We start from the raw sequence: 19,170 nt of genomic DNA on the forward strand, positions 1-19,170 counted from the left end.
GCCGTTCACCCTGTTTTGAAGTTGACCCATTTGTCCTTTCTATCAACTCCATTGTCCCATGAGTAATTCGAGTGTGCCCTTCCTATCAGGAACCAGGGAGCATCACATTTATTCCATTCCTCCTATTGCAAAGTTATTGTTAGTCACCAATGATACAATCTGTATCATTGCCAGTTGTTCGCATGTTGCTCTGGGTTGTGCTGAAGAGCAGTTATATTGGGATCTTTTCAAATTATATTTAAATGAAGGGGAGCAGGGGCAGAAAAAAAAACGTGTAATTTCAGCCTCTGTGCCACTGGAAGGATATGTGGTGACACAGAGATTCCCTCCTTCCCCATCACCGCAGAACTTTTACCTTTTGTCTGAGCCATGCAGAGTTTATCTTCATCGCATTCTATCCATCCACTTCTCAAAGTGTCATGTGATGAAGCATTCTCCTTTGTCTGTGCTTGAAGATGATTTTTTGACTTCTTTAATCCTAAATCAGAGTTGCTATGACTGGAGATGAAAGTGTCAAAGTCCTGGAAGGGGAATTCAAATGGATCCCAAATAAAATGTTATTATTTGGAGTTTAAATCCCAGGTTCCATATATTGTAAAGCCACTTCTGGCAAGAGGGCTGGTTTTCCCTCATTATGGGAATGCTAGGATACTAAAAATTTTGTAAATAACCTAACTGACTATTGAGACAGGGATGAGGGAAGCAGGTTTGAATGGATCAGAGGACAATGTGATGGGAAAATCTGTTGTCCCGATTCTGAATAATCAGATGTAACCTGCTCTAGAATTTAACTTGACACTTTCTTTGTAATGTATTCTCTCTCTGTGATGTGGGTTTCTATCTTTCCTGAAGGCTGTTTGGTCACTCAGTTGCATATTAGTTCAGTTTGATAGGACGTAGCTCACATTTATTGGAGAACTTAAGACAAATGACCATTTGCTAAAGTAATCGTTTCTCACTTCAGCTTTGATTTTTCCCCATCCCTCCATGATGACATGGAGAAAGTTCAAGTGGAGTTCTGTCAACAGATGAGAACTCTCCAATTTAGTGGACAGGCTAACAAAGAAACAGCAGTGATTTAAAATCTCCACTCAGAAATGGTGAACAACAGCAGAACCCCAACTAACTGTGGGAAGTGCATATGATCACAGTGTAGTTCAGTTGTTTAAGTCAATATTGTCACAGATGATCTGGGGAGAGAATTCCATGATAAGTAATTTTGAATTAGGCAAAATGCCCATGTATTTGGTTCCCACAGCATGTGTAACCCAGGTCCTACAGAAGCTCTCTCCTAGCTAATCCTATATTATGGGAAATGCAGCCCTTCATGACACAGATGTTGAGGAAATAGAAATGGGGTTTTTGTTGAATTTATCCTTTGTGGATGCTAAAAATGTGTATAAAATGAAATTAGTTTTGTAAATCTAATAGCTGCAGAAATATAATTATTTTTTAATAAAAACTCCAGCTCTGGTAACTAACAGAGATTTTGATTCAGGCCTGTATCCAGTCCCTTGCCTGGACCTGTGCCACCAAATTAAAGAAAAGCTGGGCATGTTTCGGGAAGCCATTCCTCACTAACACTGCTGAGATTTGGAGTGTTTTTTTTTAAAGGATTCCACTTCAGGGATTAAGGCCAAGGATTTGGAAAGAACTGGGGCTGAAAGAGTCCACACTCAGTTCGTGGTTTCCACCCCAGTAAAGGAAGCTATGGTGACCAATGTCCCAAGGAAAATTGTTTGTGCCACTCCACTTCCTAGTGCATTGTCACTGATGACAGTTCCAGAGGGTACCAGGATTAGATTGAGAACAATCATCCTTCACCATTTGAATCCAAAGAGAAAGAGCTTCATAGGACGTTCCTTCCCTGTGGATCCCAAACTGGCTGCCTGATTGGGTAACAAGGACTTTCAGGCTGTAAAAATGATGATAGTCAATGAGACAATGAATCTGTCAGGCTCCAATTTCAGACTTCTGGATATACACGTGTTGAGTCCTGATTCCATGGTTTTGTGGCTGATCCTCTGGCTATACAATAAAGCTGATCTTGGCACAGCTGCACCAATGTAGCTGTGCTGCTATAGCACGGCTATTACAGATGCTGTAAACCAGTGGGAGAGATCTCTGCAGTTGAGCGTGATTAGTCCAGGTTCCGCAAGCAGCGGCAGCTATTTTGGCAGGAGAAGCTTTCCTGCTGATGTAGCGCTATCTACACAGGGGGTTAGGGCTGTGTAACTACGTTGCTCAGCTGTGTGGATTTTTCACACAGCTGCACAATATACTTTTACTGATAAATGTCTTTAGTGTAGACCAGACAGTTTTACCTTGTGTTTTATGCAGTTACATCATTTCTCCTCTAGCTTCTCCTACTTTGAAAGATTAAAAAGTGTGAAAAGGTATTTTTTCCTGATGATGCAAATATTCCCGCACAGGAGAACCCTTCCACCAACACACATGGCAGAAGATCCTGAGATATATGAACTCACAGAAGTGGTTGGGACAAACCACAACTTGAGCCAAGGTTCAGTTGTTGGCAATGGACATTAAAAGAAAACTAACATATATGACAAGAAGTTGTGATCATTTAATATGTTCTTGTTACCTATTAAAATGAAATTATAGGTGAAGTTATTGGTTAAAGAGTAAGAAACTAATTGTGTGATAATCTGAATTATTTTGGAAAACTGAAAGTTGTCTTGTTTTTTCTTTTGTTAGTCATACAGGAAATGATGGCTAATCTTCAGAAGTGAATTTGATTTAATTTACCCCTTGTAGTGTAAGGAGTTCTGGTAGAAAACCTCACTCCAATGGTTGAGGTGGAAGAATGCATGAGAAAGAGTGTATAAGAGAATATTGGCCCAGTATCGATTTTAATTTTTTGTGTTTTCAGGTAGAACTTATTTTGCTTAGTTTCAAAATCAATCTCTATTAAAACAAAAGCTACTTGAAGAGATAAATTGTCTAGTTTTTACCCACTTAGACTGTAAGGGTCATTGACTTCCCCTCTTCTCTAATTTGCAAAGGAAAGGCCTGACATCTGTCATAGGATGTGTCCAGCAGGTAGACAGCTGCACTTATCAACCATCAGTATGAAGGAAAAGGATGAAGTCCATTGCCTTTCTGGTCAATAAGTCATCAAAAGGCTGGTCTATGCTGAAAAGCTGTGTTGGCAGAGCCACATCTCTCAGGGGTGTGAAAAGTCCTCTCCACTGAGAGAAGTAGTTAATGTGACCTGAGCCCTGGTGTAGACAGTGTTAGGTTGTCAGAAGAATATTTCCAGTGTTTGAAGGGTAGACAGAGCCTTAGACAGATTGATCCCCTCTGGGAAGCGAATCATGACATCAATTCCAATTTTGACCCATCTCCCTGTATGTGAGAAAGTTTCTAGTATGGAGGTCTGAGCCAGCTGTCTGATCACCTGGTTCCTCAACTGTAGCTACAGCTGTTAGTGCCCATCTATCCAAAGACTGAGAGAAATGGAGAGTTCCAACCATTGTCATTTTAGTATCTTATTGCTCCTCTCTATTTTTTGTGCTGGCCTTTCTGTTATTATCAAGGTGTGACTGGGATTCCCTGGAGCAGAGTTCCCAACCTTTTTCTTTCTAAGGCCCCCGCCCAACATGGTATAAAAACTCTACAGCCCACCTGTGCCACAACAACTGTTTTTCTGCATGTCCAGTAGATTAAAAGCCAGGACTGTCATTAGGGGGTAGCCAGCAGAGCAATTGTGCAGGGCCCCACAACACAGGGGCTCCCATGAAGTAAAGTTGCTTTGGCTTCAGTCCCAGGTGGTAGGGCTCAGATTTCAGGTTTCTGACCTGAACCCCAGTGAGTCTAACACCAGCCCTGCTTTCTAATTTATTTTGGTGGACTCCCCCTGAAACCTGCTGGCTGCCTCCCAGGGGGCTCCAGACCCCTGGCTGAGAACCACGGCCTTGGAGCTCTGTTTAGAAGGAGGGAGCAAAGCTGCTGCCTTTCCTGATGGCTGAACTCAGGCCCTTAGAGTAGGATATTCCTGCCCTGCCAGCTGCACCAGGAGAGCTCCCTGAGGAGCTGCCAGGTCTCAGGGATGGTCTGAGCCTGCAGGGCCCCCAGGGGGCAATGAAGCAGCTGAGTCAGTCTGGGCACCTTGATTCCCAGAGAACTGCCCTGACTCCCTGCTCAGCAGCAAAGAATAATTTCTCCCCCATTCCCCCAATAAAGTGCAGAGCTGGGGGTTTCTCATTTCACTCGTGCTGGGAAGGGCTGGGGTCCCAGGGACATTTCTAGCAGAGCATTTGGAACTGTACTGGGGGAACCAGCCTCTCATTACAGAACGTTCACGTTCAGACCACATCTTTATTTACAATTTTTTATAATATGATATAATCCTTCAATCGTAGTGTCACCACTGATAACATGGCATGTTCAGCCTGGTGGGATACCAAGAGTAAAACTAACCAGCTCTTCAAATCCAAGAGAGTGGAGATAAATCACCTCTCAAGAATCAATGCAGCGTAATCAAGAGGCAGACAGTTGGCCAAATCACTTTTGAATGGACCCCAAAATCTTTTTATTTACTTATTGTCATCATTATTGTTATTTATTATAATTATTATTTACATTGGAGTCTGGATCTTGACTGGACCTTGACAAAAAATAATGGCTTACCCCTAAGAACGGGGTTGTGTTACATTCCTTACGTCCTTGCTCCATCTTGTGGCCATTTCCTTTCCCTCCTTTCAGTGAAAAGCTTTGGGATTTCTGTGTAGAAACTTTATTTCCTCATCAGAGACCCTGGAGCGGGGGCTGCCTGCATGTACCAAGCACCCACTAGATTAGAATGTGACTGACAAACACCCTTAAGATGAGGCAGCCGTCTGTCAAAAAAAATCATCTCCCTTCTTCACTTGAGTGACAGCCTGAATGGTTCCTTCTCTGGGCAAAGCCCCAAGGTTTGGCATCATCAGCAACAAAGCCATGTGTACGTAGCAGCACCCAACCCAAAATGTGCTTTCGAAGGAGCTGTCTCCTTCCTTCTGGGGTAAAATTTTCCATTATGGTCATTGATTTTAATTTCCCTTCTCTGAGGGTAGAGATGGGGTTGGAGCTACCTCAGGTTGGGTTGTAGAGCCCATGTCCCCATCTATCAATCACTCTGGGAACCTGTCTTTCCTCCCAGCTAACAGGCTGCTGCCAGCCTGTCCGGTCAGCTCCTTAGCTTGGGGTGGGGTGGGTGAGTCACTTGACAAGCATAAGTGGCACATAGGAGAGCTACTTTCACCAGATGCATTCATGGTACAGTGGTGAGTATAGCTGCCTTCCAAGCTGTTGGTCTGGGTTCAGTTCCCACCCCATACAGGGATGTGATGTTTTATTTGCTGGGAGTTGATTTAATTTCAGTCACACTGTATGAGTTTAGCAAAGGAATGAGAGAATCAATGTCTCAAATCCCAGCAGGTCATTAAACACACAGTGGAGGAAGAAAGAGGCAGGACTATACAGTGAGCTGTTGGAGTCATTCTTCTATTACAATGTTTTATTGATTTTTATTTTTTTCCCCTTTACTTCCCTCTCCCTTTTAGACTCAGAGGCTTTAAAGTCAAAAGGGACCAGTGAGATCATCTAGTCCGACCTGCTGCACCTTGCAGGCCAAAAAACCCCACCCATCCACTCCTGTAATAGACCCAGAGGAGGGGAGTCTGGCTGCCCTGCTGCAGCAGGAGCTGGCAGCATCAAACTTCTGCCCCCACAGAAGAGAGCAAGGGGTGGAGAAGAGCAGGCTGGGGACTCTCTGGACCATGGGCCCAGCGCCATGTCACCAATCTCGCCATGGTAAATCCAGTACTGGTGGAAGGGGAGGCAGCTCTGTGCACTGCCCCTAGCCCAGGCAGCACATGGAGGCCCTCTGCTCCCCTCCCCCAATGGGTGTGCAGAGATGTGCCAGCAGCACTAAAGTGACTCCCTGCCCACTCTGCCTCCATCCATCCGTGCTGCTCCCAGAAGTGGCTGGCATGTCTCAGCATCCCCTGGGGTGGGGGGAGTGTCTCCACGCACTGCCCTTGCCCCAAGTACCAACTCTGCAGCTCCCATTGGCCAGGAACTGCAGCCAATGGGAGCTCTGGGGGCAGCGCCTGCAGGCAGCAGTGCACGGAGACCCTGTGGCCCCACTCACCTAGGAGCTGCTGCCGGAGGGTTGTATGTACCAGTCACTTTGGGAGCTGCAGTGCCAGGAGTAAGCGTCACCCCTCCTGCACCCCAACCCCCTCCCCCAGGACAGAGCACGCACCCCACACCCAAATTTCCTCCCAGAGCTTTGCTTGTTTTCCTTTCACCCAGAACCACCCTTCTTCTCCTGGGCTGCAAGTAGCTATCCCTGGGAAGCCAAGAGGGAGGCACAGGATTCTGCCTCTCAGCAGCCAACCGCACCTCCCAAGGCTTTGCAGAATGAATGGTGGTGCTCTACTAACCCCACTTAGCCACACTGAGGCACTTAGCTTCTGCCTTGCCGTCCTCAGCTTGACTTTCCTCTTTTGCCCCATTCCTGCCTCACTCCCTTCTTTGGCAAGTCACACAGAGGAGGCCAGCAGGAAGAGCTCCACAGGCTAACCTCCAAGGGCAGAGGAGACCAAGGCAACTGGCCCAGATCTTTTAGCTTTCCACTGCTGATGCCAAGGCTTTTTCTCAGCTCATTTCACCACCCTCTGCCATGCAGGGGTTGGGGTTACTGCAGGACAGGCCAGTGGCAGCAGTAGGAGTGCCTTGCTTGACAGCCAGGGGAGCTGGGAAAAGTAAACTATCATGTTTCTGCCTGGTTTTGAACCAGGGGGCCTTTTGCATATTAGGCAAATGTGATAACTATTACACTGCAGAAACTCTGTCCCAGTGCTCTGCCCCTCCCTTCATAAGAACATAAGAGCAGCCGTACTGGATCAGACCAAAGGTCCATCCAGCCCCATATCCTATCTGCCAACAGTGGCCCAAGCCAAGTGCCCCAGACCGAGTGAGCCTAACAGGTAATGATCAAGTGATCTCTCTCCTGACAGCCATCTCCACCCTCTGACAAACAGAGGCTAGGGACACCATTCCTTACCTATCCTGGCTAATAGCCATTAATAGACTTAACCTTCAAGAATTTATGTAGTTCTCTTTTAAACCTTGTTATAGTCCTAGCCTTCACAATTTCCTCAGGCAAGAAATTCAACAGGTTGACTGTGCACTGTGTGAAGAAGAACCTCCTTTTATTTGTTTTAAAACTGCTGCCCATTAATTTCATTTGGTGATCCCTAGTTCTTATATTATGGAAACAAGTAAATAACTTTTCCTTATTCACTTTCTCCATGCCACTCATGATTTTATATACCTTTATTATATCCCCCCTTAGTCTCCTCTTTTCCAAGATGAAAAGTCCTAGTCTCTAATATCTCCTCATATGAGACCCATTCCAAACCCTAATCATTTTAGTTGCCCTTCTTTGAACCTTTTCTAATGCTAGTATATCTTTTTTGAAATGAGGAGACCACACCTGTACGCAGTATTCAAGATGTGGGTGTACCGTGAATTTATATAAGGGCCATAAGATATTCTCCATCTTATTCTCTATCCTTTTTTTAATGATTCCAAACATCCTGTTTGCTTTTTTGACTGATGCTGCACATGGCATGGACATTTTCAGAGAACTATCCATGATGACTCCAAGATCTCTTTCCTGATTAGTTGTAGCTAAATTAGCCCCATCATATTTTATGTATAGCTGGGGTTATTTTTTTTCCAATGTGCATTACTTGACATTTATCCACATTCAATTTCATTTGCCATTTTGTTGCCCAATCACTTAGTTTTGTGACATCTCTTTGAAGTTCTTCACAGTCTGCATTGGTCTTAACTATCTTGAGCAGTTTAGTATCGTCTGCAAACTTTGCCACCTCACTGTTTACCCCTTTCTCCAGATCACTTATGAATAAGTTGAATAGGATTGGTCCTAGGACTGACCCTTAGGGAACACCACTAGTTACCCCTCTCCATTCTGAACACTGATGGAAGAACTTGGGGAAAGTGTTGGCAGTCCTTGGATACATCAGCTAGTAGAGCAAAGGACTGGAGCTCGCACTCAGAAAGTCATCCTTATGACTCCAACTTGAAAGAGAGCTTCTTTTTCTTCCCTTTGCTGAGAAAGAGCAAGAAATGTCAGGTGTGTCAACTCAGTGTACAAGTCCACACAGTCTTTTCTTGCTTGAGAGCCTGAAATGAGGGATTCATGGTGTGTAAAGGCACTGCTGTGCTTCCAGAAAACAGGCCACTGCTGCACACAAAGGTACAAAACAGCTTGCTAAAGCCTGGGATTGAACTAAGGACCTCTAGATTTTTAGTCTAACGCTCTCCCAACTAAGCTACTTCAGTATGTAAATGGTATTTTTTTGACCTGCTGCTTCTCTGTCCAGGAAATTTTTGTGAGCCCTGGCACACAAAAAGGGCATCATTGCAAGCGCCCACAAAGGCAAGATGAATTTTTGCCTGCCTTGCTCAGCTTGACTTGCTTCCTCACCCCATTCCTGTCTTAGATCCTGGGTTACCTGGTGGCTGAAGATGGTCCATTGTCTCAAGTGGTGCCAGAGCTTGACACAGTGCCCTGAGCAGCCTTTGCTCTGCACATGCCGGCCGTGCACATTTGCAAATACTTCAGAGCTTCTGTCAGTAAGTTCTGGGGACAGTTGCTCCCCTTCAGAGGAAGCTCCCTAAAATTGGCCTGTCTTACCCAGTGGTATATTGACCTCTGTTCAGACTGAGCCGAAGGTGGCGGGGGGGCTCACTGCTGTGGCTGCCGCTGCTGTGAGGGTGTCCACTGTTGCAGATGAAGCCATCCTGCAAGCACCTTCCACCTACTCACCCACTGAAAATCCTGTAGGATGTACGGTGGGAGTAGAAGAACACGGGGGGCTTCCTAATCTCCTCCCTCGTCCACCACCATCGGCCATCCCATACCCAGTTCTGCACCCAGTGGGGTAAAAAAAAATACAACCATATCCAAAGAGTCAGTTGCGTTCTTTGTGATTGCCCCGCCATTCCCCTCAGGCCTGACCTGACCTCCAGCTCAGCCACCCACTGAAAATTGAAAAACAAAAAAGTAGAGCCGTAAAAGGCTTCAAAGCCCACCAGGACCAACCCCAACTCTGTCACCATCAGAAAAACCAAACTTCTGACTAGGTAGGGACATCCTATTGCCCCACAAGAAGTGGGAGGCCATTATGTTTGGTCTCAGCAGCACTCGTGGAGCAGAGGAAAATACATGTCTGGGGAAATTCCCCACAGCAAAAAGATAAGTCTTGAGCATCACAACTTAGTAAGTAATGATAAGATCCACTTACACCACTGGCTGAGCCATTCCTCACAGATCAGCAACTGCTTCTCCCAGTTTGCGTTCCCAACTGAATGCTAGAAGGCCCAGTTCATCCACCTGCCCACTCTTGCAGCCCTCCCCTTCCGCCCTGACTGATAGGGAGGAGTATTAAGCCTCCCTCCCTTAGGCCCTTCAGCATCCCTGGGGAACACCAACACCACTCAAATTACTTTGGGCCAGTAGTTCAACCAATAGTACTGCCTCCTAGGCCAGGCTGCAGCCCAGCTTCAGGACTCAGAGGAAATGGAGCTCGCATCCCTACCTACAGGGCTTCAGGCATGGCCAGGCTTCTGGATCAAACGTCCCCACTTGTGTTCAAGTCACAACAGCTAGCAGGCAAAGATAGGCATTCATGGCCTTTGAGAAAGCAAGATCGAGCCTTGGAAGACCCAGCAGGATTATGTGGCATCCCAAGGGGGTTTGAACTTCAATTATAAGTCCCACTGAGACTTGAAGTTTGATTGCAAGATTCAAAGCCCTCAGTGGGGGGTGCGGGGGCCCTTACACCATGGGAGCAGCAGCAGAGCCTTTGACCTCCGCTGACTTCCAGCAGGGAGGACTCTGTGGGGACAATATTTTCTGGCAGGGAGGACCCAGTGGGAACATGTCTCTCTGGCCAGCCCTGCATTAGCTCAAAAAGTCAGCACACAGCGCTTTGCTGCAGGCCCAGAGGCCTTTCTTCCTCCAGACTGCGAGGCCAGTGGACAGGTGAGGAAGTAGCACCTTCAGTCCCAGGCAGTAAAGGGCCCTTCCTAGGAAAGACCAAGTGCTGAAAAGGAAAAACTGGAGTTAAAGAAAGTCCTACTGAAGTTCTCAGGACATAAGTGTTTATCTGCCTGGCCAGAGACTTGAACCCTGGATGCTTAGATTAAAAGCTTGAAACCTCTACCAACTGAGCTAGCCATGCTCACAAGCAAAAGCAGCAAATTAAGTGCAGTAATGAAACTAGTCAAGAAAAAGTGTGTGCAAAACAATACAGAAAACCTGCTACTCTCTTCTTGGCAGTCCTAGCCCCAGCCTGATCCTCCATCTGGCACCCTGAGGCCTTATTCTTTTTTTAGTTAAATATTATATCCAGGAGAAAACACAGTTATACAAAGCAAAATGAAATCACAAACAAAAATGTCACTGGAAATACAAAAAATTAAAAATGAAAATGCAATCCTCATCACTTTATCGTATCTGGGCCATTCCTGTATCGAGAGCACCCACTAAAGGCCCTGTGTGCTTACGAGAAACCTGGAGGAACTCATACCACAGCCTGAACATGAAACTCAACTGCTCCCAGGTGCCGCAGTAAAACCCTTTCCCTGCTGTGACATTGCACTCCATGTATGTACTCATGCTTTGAGCAGAGCGTGCCACACCTGGGCTGACATTGCAATGGAGACGTACCCTTAGAGTCCATCTCTCCTGGGATAAAGATGGCAACATGGCTGGTCTGAGTCATTTGACTTGGGCTCCTGGACATAAAGCTGAGGGGCTAAAAACTGTGGTGCAGATATTTGTGTTCATACTGAAGCCTGGGTTCAGAAACCTTTGCCCTTCATGGGGCCTCAGAGGTTGGGCTCAAGCCCATATGTCCACACTGTTATTTTATAGTCTTGCAGCCCTAGCCCCAAAAGCCTGAGTCAGCTGACCCGGGCTTTGGGACAGGTGCCCTGGGTGTGTTAATCACAGTGTAAACATAACATTAGGCTATGTCTCCAGTGCAATGAAACATCCATGGCTGGCTCGTGTCATATTAATCAGGATCATGCAGCTTGGTCTGGATAAAGTTGCAGTGAACATGTCTCAGCTCAGGCTCAGTACCCTCCTCTAGGAGCCCAGAAAGGTGGGAGGGAGTTTAGCGAGTGGAAATAATAAAACTACAGTGAAGTATTACCATGGACTCATGGCATTTCTCCATTGGTTTGTCTGCTTTGGGGCAGGGACAATAACACATCCTGCTGCATTTGTTATTTCAAAGAGTGGCTTAGGATTTTCATTTTCAGACACTGGGCACAAAGTAGATCTCAACCCTCAGCATAAACTAGGTGACCTGCCCACAGATTCTGGCAGCCACAATGAAGCATTTGGTGTGAGAGCCCAGACCTGCCCCTGTCCTAGACAGAGGGAGTCATCCTTGAGGGGATTGAACCACTGACCTATCAGCTCTTGACACCCAAACTTTCAGTAACTCTATTGTTAGTGCCTGTGAGTGTAATTTAAACCGTAGGAATAACCACACTGCAATAGACCATTGGGTCCATCTAGTTCTGAATCTTGTTTTCTGACAGTAGCCAATGCCAGGTGCCCCAAAAGCCACACCCTAAAGCACTACTGGGAGTTGAACCCAGGATCTCCTGTTTACTAAACAGGTGCTTTAACCAGCTAAGCCATAGTGCCCACTGCTACTAAAGGCATCTTGCCTGCCCACACCTGCCTGTCTGCCAACCCCCACAGGTGCCTGACAAGCTTTGCTTGTGTTTGGATTGTGTAAAGCAGAGGAGCAGGTGAAGTTTTGCTCCCAAGGTGTGTGTGTGATTCTTTGCACAGATCTATGCTGCTATCTTAGGTCAGTGTAATTACATTATTTAGGGGTGTAAAAAATTTACACCCCCTCCCAAGCAATACAGTTATATCAACCTAACCCCAGTGTAGATAGCCCTGTGTGAACAGGAGGGCTTCTCCCATCCACGTAGCTTGGGGAGGGGCTTGGTTAGTGAAGACCCAGAGAACAGGTAGCCCATGACTCTTGCATTGTGGGGAGGCTGGGCATGAGCACTGGAAGCTCCCTAGGAGCTAGTCCACCTCTTGCTCGCTCCTCTCCTCACCTGAGGACTCCTTGCCTGCTGCTTGTGCCTCAATACTCTCTGCCCCAAAGTCTGCCCACCACCCACACCTCTCTGCCCTTCCCGTGACACCCATCCTGCCTGCCGCCCACACCTCTCTGCCCCTCCCCTGAGACCTGTTCTGCCCACCACCCACACTTCTCTGCCCCTTCTGTGACACCCATCCTGCCTGCCACCCATGCCTCTCTGTCGCCTCCCCTGACCAGCCCACCACTTGCACCTCTCTGCCCCTCCCCTGAGACCTGCTCTGCCCAGCACCCACACCACTCTGCCCCTCCTGTGACACCCATCCTGCCTGCCACCCACACCTCTCTGCCTCTCCCCTGAGACCTGCTCTGCCCACTACTCTCACCTCTCTGCCCCTCCCCTGATCTGCATTGCCCACCACCCACACCTCTCTGCCCCTCCCCTGAGACCCACTGTGCCCACCTCTTTCTTCATGCTGCTCAGGGCCGGTGCAACCATTTAGGTGAACTAGGCAGTTGCCTAGGGCGCCAAGATTTGAGGGCGCCAAAAAGCGGCGCCCCCCCCCCAATTTTTTAAATGGTTGCAGCCACTGCTGCTGGAGAGGCAGTCTGAGCTGCCCGCGGCAGCAGCTACCTACAGCCGGCAGCCCAGGGCGCCCCTGGGGTCAGTGAGCAGCTGCGGCAGCCCAGCAGCCCAGGGCGCCCCCGGGGTCAGGGTGCCGGCGCGGCAGCCCGGCAGCCCAGGGCGCCCCTGGGGTCAGGGCGCAGCCGCGGCAACCTGGCAGCCCAGGGCGCCCCCGCGGTCAGCGCGCAGCAGCGGCAGCCTGGCAGCCCAGGGCGCCTCCGGGGTCAGGGCGCAGCCGCGGCAGCCTGGCAGCCCAGCAGCCCAGGGGGCCCTGGGGTCAGGGAGCCGCTGCGGCAGCCCGGCAGCCCAGGGCGCCCCCAGGGTCAGGGCGGCAGCCCGGCAGCCCAGGACGCCCCCGAGGTCAGGGAGCCACTGAGGCAGCCCGGCAGCCCATGGTGCCCCCTGGGATCAGGGCGTCGGCGCGGCAGCCCGGCAGCCCAGGGTGCCCCTGGGGTCAGCGCGCCACTGCGCGGCAGCCCAGCAGCCAGGGGCACCCCCGGGGTCAGCGTGCCGCTGCGGCAGCCCAGAGGTTTGGGCTGACCGCGGCTGCGCTGACCCAGGGGAATCCCTGAGCTGCAAGCAGAGGCTCAGAATCCCTCTCCCTCCCAGAGCAGGGGCTCCAGCCCCTGCAATTTTTCTCGTTGCCCGGCGGGGGCACCGGCAGCTGGGCAGAGCTGCACAGCTCTGCTTAGGGCACGTGGCAGGGGCCCTGCGACAGCAGCGCAACACCAGGGCTTCTCTTCTGGAGGAAAGCCGTGGCTGCCCCCTGGCTCAGCCTCCACGTCAGCCCCAGCGAGGGGCACGGAGAAGAAAAGAGTCTCAGCAGTGGTCTGGTGGAGCAGAGGAAGAAAGAGGACCCTAGCGCTCATGCACTGGGCAAGATAAGCAAGTGCCTCCCCACAGATCGGCCTCAGGTGCCTGTGCTCCTGCCCCCTTGGTCCTTAGCTGGTCCCTGCTCCTGTTCCCCTTGTGCCTGGACGGCTGGAGAGAACAGCAGCCTGCAGAGCTGAGCTGCCCCAGTGCCCCCAGGCACCCCCCTGACCCCACCCCCCCCACAGCCCTGACCCCCCAGCTCCGAGCCTAGTCCTTCTGAGCTGGAAACCCCCTCGACCTCATCCCCCCACAGCCCTTCCCCCTAGCTCCGAGCCCAGTCCCTCTGAGCTGGAAACCCCCTCGACCCCATCCCCCCCACAGCCCTGACCCCCAGCCCCGAGCCCAGTCCCTCTGAGCTGGAAACCCCCTGACCCCATCCACCCAACAGCCCTGACCCCCAGCTCTGAGCCCAGCCCCTCTGAGCTGGACACCCCCCTGACCCTATCTCCCCACATCCCTGAGCCCAGCCCCTGTGAGCTGGGCACCCCTGAACCCAGAGCCCAGCTCCCCACCCAGCCATGGGCAACAACAGTACCACCCCCAGGCAACAACAGCCCATTGGTACCAACTATCACAATCACCCAGCAACTGCCCATTATGTAATTGCAAATGTATACATACCATTACAGTTTTTAATGTTTTTAAATAATGTATTTAGTTTATTTTCAAATTATTACAAATTAATTTTTGAATGTATTTCACTAGTTATTTTTTACATTTCCTAATACATGTTACTATAGTACTGCAAATGTTTTATGGAAGGGACCCCCGATTTTGCTTTGCCCAAGGCCCCCTGAGTCCTCTGGGCGGCCCTGTCTGAGTTTTAATCCCTGCTGCTGTGTTTTGCCTGCAACAGGCAGGCCTAAGCCTGTGAGTGACCCCCATAGCAGTTGCCTGAAGAAGTGCTTGGGGGAATCATGCAGAAGGAACATGATATTTGTTTGAGTTCTCTCGTCATGGAGGCTGTGCTCCACTTGGTGCAGGACAGCAGTCTCAGCAGGACTCTAGGCCCAGCACCTGGCCTCAGTTTGTAGATTTGTAGTGCACCCATCACCGGGCTCAGTCTGGCACCACTACCCCTCACCAGTGCCCAAGAAGCAGTCAAAAAAGTTGGATGGACTGGTTAGGTTAGTTGTCATGCTGTTGCTTGGCCACTGTAGAGACCACTGAATGCATAGTATTCCTCTATGATATTCTGTCCTGAGCAAAATTGGCATGTTATGAGGTAGTGCCTGTGAGGGACAGGTGTCTGTTTATGTATCCAGCCATCATGTCTTAGGTCTTCTGCGGGGGGAGCTTTTCCATCCTGTTTTCATTGGTGACATCTGTGATGCTCTGGTAGACATCTATGAAGACAATACTCTGACAGGATCATCTGGCAATACATCACGAGTTGATGCAAAGGCTCTTACAAAAGCCATTTCTAGTTTCAAGTTTCTTGTTTCTCTTGTTTTGTGGTATGACATATTGTTTGAGATCAACATAGCTAGCAAACAACTTCAGGCAAAAGAATTTGATATATGTGATGCCATTAATCAACTTGGAGAAACCAAGAAGTTTCTTGTGGGCCACAGAAGTGACGCAGCCTTTGAGAAAACATTGGTAGATGCAGGTGAACTTGCGGAGGAGTTGGATGTACCGGCACTTTTTGAACCAGATCCAATCCGTATTAGAAAGAAGAGGAAGCAGTTCACATATGAAGCAGATGACGAACCTATTTATGATCTGAAAGAAAAATTCAAAGTGAACTTTTACTTTGCAGTCATTGACACAGCAATACATTCGGTTGAAGAAAGATTCACATTGATGCAGCAAATTAGTTCAGTATTTGGCTTCATATATGATGTTTACAGTTTGCAAAATAAAACACCAAAGCAAATTATGGAACATTGCTTGAATCTGGAGAAAGCTTTGCAACATGGTGAATCCAAGGATATTGATGCCTTTGACTTGTGCAGTGAATTGCAAACTATTGCAAGACGAGTCCAAAGGAGTTCATCACCGCAAGATGTATTGAACTTAATATGGGAAAATAAGCTGACAGGTAGTGTCCCTAACACAGTTATTGCTCTTTGCATCCTCTTGACTCTCCCAGTTTCTGTGATCAGTGGTGAGCAAAGCTTCTCAAAGGTCAAGTTGATAAAAACATATATGCGAACATCAATGTTGCAACAAAGACTTGTTGGGCTATCTACCTTGTCAATAGAACATGACATTGCTCACAGCATTGACTTGGAGGAACTTGTTTCTAAATTTGCTAAACTTAAAGCGCGGAAACATAAATTCTAAATTATAACATGTTACTCTGTGACTGTGTATTGCGTATAATGTATGTGATTTGGGGGGGGCGGGGGGCGCAAGATGGAATTTTTGCCTAGGGTGCAAAATATCCTTGCACCGGCCCTGATGCTGCTGTTGTTATTCCATGAAACATCAAGGATGGAATAAAAAGCTGAGTTTACTCCAGGGTGAGGAAAGAAAGGAGCTACCAACCCCTGGCGAAGCTCAGTGCCCCAGAGAAAACCTGGCCTTGCTATCACAATCACTGATGTGCTGGGGATATGACAGGAAAGGGACTGTCTGAATTAAGGAAGGCCCCAGGGGATGGGGGGAGTGGGGGAGGGGAGAGGAGGGCTGGGGGTGGGCAGGGTAGTGACTCTCCACAAGCGGCCCCATCTCTGCTCCCCTGCGTCTGTGGCTTTCAGCGCTGCTGGCCCCATTGACAACCCCCCATCCCCCTCCAGCTTTGGCTCGCCTCAGGAGCAGCCGATTCAGCTCCAGGAGAGCATGTGCCCCCTGGGAATGGAATGGGGGTCAAGTGTCCCAGCCAGAGGGGAAGGGGCAGCCCAGGAGTTCTCAGACTGAGGGTTACTGCCTCTTGTGGGGGGAGGGGGAGGTTATTATGTGGGGTTCACAAACCACCCAGCTCTGCAGGCAGCAGAAGTGAGGGTGACAATGGAGCAAAGTCTGCTATGAAAAATGATATTGACAAATGTCCTCACACCCCCAGTATTAAACAGTAACTATTTAAAAAACCCTTTTCTGCTTATAACAATAATTCAATCAAAGTGTATTTTAGGCTTAATTTAAAAGTGAGAAAAGTTAAACTTATTTTAAAGAATTGGGTTATAAATTAAGCATTTAAAATAATGTTAAATATGAAAAAAATCTATTTTGAATTAATGGGGGGGTCACTCTCAGCACCTTGATTTGTGCAAGAGGTCACCAGTTCCAAAAGTTTGAGAACCACTGGGTTACACAGGGAAAGAGCAAAGAGTGACACTGAAACAGGCCTGCAGGGGAAATACCTGGGGAGAGGGGTTCCCAACTCATAAATCTGCCCCGCTCCATTTACTGCCCCATCCCTGGGCTGTATCTCCAGTGCCAAGGACATCACAGATCCCCCTCTCTGCCAAGGGTGCTTGCACAGGTAGTTCCTTCATGCCAAGCCTCTGCCTTACTGAATAATTGCATAAATTCACTGGTGCTTCTCCCCTTCCCTCTGTGACCCTTCTGCCAGTTGGAGTCAGCAGCAACATGGCACAGGGTTCAATATCTTGGGGATCCTTTTCAACAACACAACACAGAACCTGCTCGAGCCCCCACCCAGTAACCTGGGACAATCCCACACCACCCCTGGGTGTCTCTAAAGGCAATACTTCCCCTCGCCAGGACTGAGCCTGAGGCTGTGTCTACACTACCAATGCCAACAATGGGTTTCACTCGACAACGATTCACAGCAGTGCGGCCCGACACATGTTCATTTTCATCCTCTGAGTCAGGAACTCCACTAAAGCCTCTTCTTTTGTACTGGGGTAGGCAAAAATAATGTGACACTAAATTATTCCGATTGCTAAAAGCAGGTTTAGGGGGCTGTGTATTTTTGAAAAAAAAAATCAATACTGAGCCTTCTAACTAGCAGCATGAGATAAAGAAAAGAACACGGACACATCTTGTCAGTAACGGCTAATGTCCTAAATGGGAAATCAGCAGCGGTTTGTAGCTGGGGAAGCGTACAGTCTGAATGTGTATGACCCTACCCCAGCCCCCACCCTCACATAGCAGTAGGGCTTGGCATTCTCTCTGTGCATTGGTGTGGTGACTGAGTGGTTAACCAAGCAGTGACAATCCAAGGAGGTTCCCTGAGTCAGTTTCACTCCTGAGGAGATTCTGCACCAAAAAATTAAAATTCTGTGCACAATATTTAAAAATCTGCAAATTTTATTTGCCAATAAATAAATGTGGAGGCTCCAGCATGATAGAGGGGAGCAGAGGTTCCTGGATGCACAGAGATGGGATATCACCCTGCAGCCCCCTCTCTCCTCCAGGGAAACAGACTTGGTGGTGAGGCTGCACCTCTCTGCCGCCTACTCCAGGAGCCCCAGAAAGACTCCACAGAACTGCTCATGAGGGGTGCATGACCACTCTTGTGGCTTCTCTATCAGAAAGTCAGATCAGCTGGCCCTGGGGCTCCTGCCACTACTACTGGTAGCACAGTGGGGCTAAAGCGGACTCCTGCTCACCCTCGCTCTGCACGGTGCACCACTCCCAGAAGCATCTGGCATGTTCCTGCAGGTTGTGTCTCTCACATGCTGCCCTTGCCCCAAGTGCCAACCCTGCCATTGGAATTGCAGCAATGGGAGCTGCAGGGGTGGTGCCTATGGACAGTGACCTCAGGAGATTACCTCCAGCCTCCTCCGGGTAGAAGTTGCTGCCAGATGTGGGTGTGGGTCACTTTCAGGAGCTGCCCAAGAGAAGTGCCGCACCCCAACACTCTGCCCCAGCCTAGATCCTGCACGCACCCAAACTCCCTCCCAGAGCCTGCCACTGCCCCCACTGCACCGCAATCCCCTGCCTCAGCCCAGAGCCCACACCAAAACTCCCTCCTGGGGTCTGCCCCCTGCCTCCCCTGTTCCCCAACCCTCTGCCCCAGCCCAGAGCCTGCACCTCACGCACCCAGATTCCCTCCCAGAGCATGCACCCCCTTCTGCACCAAAACTCCCTCCCAGAGTCTGCCACAACCTCCCCTGCCCATCCCAGAACCTGCACCTTATGTACCCAAACTCCCTCCGAGAGCCTTAGGCAAAGGTGGGGGGGAGGGGAAGGGGCAGGGGCAGGACTTGGACCCATTCTGGGCATCACCAAAAGTTATATAAACCTGGCAACCCTGAGCTGGAGCCCTAGTCACTGTCCATCTCTCGCCTTCCAGGACAGGACTCTGTGGGACAGGGCTCTGCTGGGGCTTTATTCCTTCCTTTAATGACCATGGAAGGGTGAACAGGGAGAGGATTTGTTCTTGTTTTCTCTGCAGAACACAGGCAGACAGCTGGATTATTTCCAGGGCTGGAATAAAACCCAAGCTAGCACAGGATTGACCTCTGGGTTATGGACCCAGCAGGCTGCTGCTGCACCACTCTGTTGTAGGGGGATGGGGTGGGACTTCCTGCAGGATGTATTCCCAGTGCAGCTCCCAAGCTGTGCCCTGGCGAGCTGTGC

At 49.2% G+C, this 19,170-nt stretch overlaps 1 protein-coding gene and 2 non-coding genes across 5 annotated transcripts in view; 1 reads left to right on the top strand and 2 right to left on the bottom strand.

Moving 5' to 3' along the window:
* Nucleotides 1–19,170, top strand: part of LOC115636587 (zinc finger protein 154-like) — a 658,270-nt gene that overhangs the window by 13,366 nt on the left and 625,734 nt on the right. The window lies entirely within an intron of this gene.
* Nucleotides 8,307–8,379, bottom strand: TRNAF-AAA. Its single transcript has one exon. It is a non-coding gene; the product is annotated as a tRNA-Phe (tRNA).
* TRNAT-AGU lies at nt 11,691–11,764 on the bottom strand. Its single transcript has one exon. It is a non-coding gene; the product is annotated as a tRNA-Thr (tRNA).

Source organism: Gopherus evgoodei, chromosome 1, assembly GCF_007399415.2.
Source record: "Gopherus evgoodei ecotype Sinaloan lineage chromosome 1, rGopEvg1_v1.p, whole genome shotgun sequence".
In the NCBI taxonomy this organism is placed as follows: Eukaryota; Metazoa; Chordata; order Testudines; family Testudinidae; genus Gopherus; species Gopherus evgoodei.